The sequence below is a fragment of the Hylobates moloch genome, unplaced genomic scaffold, assembly GCF_009828535.3.
Source record: "Hylobates moloch isolate HMO894 unplaced genomic scaffold, HMol_V3 SCAFFOLD_9, whole genome shotgun sequence".
Lineage (NCBI taxonomy): Eukaryota > Metazoa > Chordata > Mammalia > Primates > Hylobatidae > Hylobates > Hylobates moloch.
In genome coordinates this window covers 89058408-89060702 of record NW_026652284.1, presented here as the reverse complement: position 1 = coordinate 89060702, position 2295 = coordinate 89058408, and positions in this window count along the sequence as shown.

Here is a 2295-nt window from a genome sequence, read left to right as displayed (position 1 = left end):
GTAAAATTCAAGCTGAATTTACCTAGGCTAGGCATTCATGTCTAACAAAATGTTTAACTTGGGACGTTATAAAAACAACATGAAATTTTGAAAACGTTTGAACCCATTCATAAACATGAGAACTATATTTGCCATACCCAAACTTAAATCAAAGTATTAACAATAGGCTAAATACTATCCAGTAGGGTTGTGATAACAGTGTTCCGCTATTCCTCACAGCAGAACTGGCCAGAGAAATGACCAAGACAATAATACCTGTTCTGATCTCAGCTGAATTCTTCTTCTAGGTCTGCAGATTTTCTGTATTTCCCACAGTGCTTTCTTTTTGTCCCCTCTGCTTTCTCTGGCATTGGGTTATTCTGATGGCTTACTTTAGGTACATTTTAAGCATAGTCTTTATCGCTCAATTGCCTTTGCACTTTTCTTCCTTCTAAAGTTTCCTCTAAAATACGTGCTCCTGTTTCTTGGATCTCTCCCTCAGCTGACTATTCTCTGGCTATGCTCTCTGCTGGCCAAATTCCCTGCCATTGTGAGGGATGTTTACATTCAGCCCTAGGTGTCCTGAAGATTCACTTCCTAATTAGAGCCTGGGCTCAAAATATTCCCCTCATTTCATGGTGCCAGTATGCTTCCAATGTAGACTGCTACACAGCAGCTTCTCACTGTAGGCCCTGTGTCTGAGACCATGTGACAACAAAGGCAGAAACTAGTATGTCCAGTAGGTACTGAGTACTCCAAGTGTGTAGTCATAATACAAGGCAAGTACTGACTACCACAGAAGAATCTTACCCTGGTAAGATCAACTTCCATGATCTGTGTGTGAGGATAACAGAGACAGCTCATAGGATCTTTAAATAGACTAGCTAATTCAGCAAGTGCTATATCTGTGGAGTTAGCCATGCTATTTACTTCCTTGGGCATTCTTTTCATGAAATACAGTGGATCCAATTGTGTGATTCTTTTCAAAAATGAACAACTTTATAGATAGATCTTATAACACTATGCAAGCATCCCATGAGTTTTATTTTCTTTTATTCTATTTAGTTCCAGGATACATGTGCAGAACGCTCAGGTTTGTTACATAGGTAAATGTGTGCCATGGTGGCTTGCTGCACCTATCAACACATCACCTAGGTATTAAGCCCCGCCTGCATTAGCTGTTTGTCCTGATGCTCTCCCTCCCTGAGCCCCTCCAACAGCCCCTGGATTGTGGTGTTCTCCTCCCTGTGTCCATGTGTTCTCATTGTTCAGTTCCCACTTTTGAGTGAAAACATTCAGTGTTTGTCTTTCTGTTTCTGTGTTAGTTTGCTGAGAATGATGGCATCCAGCTTCATCCATGTCCCTGCAAAGGACATGATCTCATTCCTTTTTATGGCTGCATATTATTCCATGGTATATATGTACATTTTTTTAATCCAGTCCATCACTGATGGGCATTTGGGTTGATTCTATGTCTTTGCTACTGTGAATAGTGCTGCAATAAACATATGTGTGCATGTATTTTTATAACAGAATGATTTTTATTCTTTTGGGTGTATACCAAGTAATGGGATTGCTGAGTCAAACGGTATTTCTGGTTCTAGATCCTTGAGGAATCACCACATTGTCTTTCCACAATGGTTGAAATAATTTACATTCCCACCAACAGTGTAAAAGAGTTCCTATTTCTCCATAGGTTTGCCAGCATCTGTTGTCTTCTGACTTTTTAATAAGCACCATTCTGACTGGCATGAGATGGTATCTCACTGTGGTTTTAATTTGCATTTCTCTAATTATCGGTGATGTTGAGCTTTTTTTTCATCTGTTGGCCACATAAATATCTTCCTTTGAGAAGTGTCTGTTTATGTCCTTTGCCCACTGTTTGATGGGGTTGTTTGTTTCTTGTAAATTTGTTTAAGTTCCTTGTACATTCTGGATATTAGACCTTTGTCAGATGGGTAGATTGCAAAAATGTTCTCCCATTCTGTAGGTTGCCTGTTCGCTCTGATGATAGTTTATTTTGCTGTGCAGAAGCTCTTTAGTTTAATTAGATCCCATTTGTCAATTTTTGCTTTTGTTGCAATTGCTTTTGGCGATTTCATCATAAAATCTTTGCCCATGCCTATGTCCTGAATGATATTGCCTAGATTTTCTTCTAGGGCTTTTACGGTTTTGGGTTTTACATTTAAGTCTTTAGTCCATCTTGAGTTAATTTTTGCATAAGGTATAAGGAAGGGGGGTCCAGTTTCAGTTTTCTGCATATGGCTAGCCAGTTTTCCCAGCACCATTTATTAAATAGGGAATCCTTTCCCCATT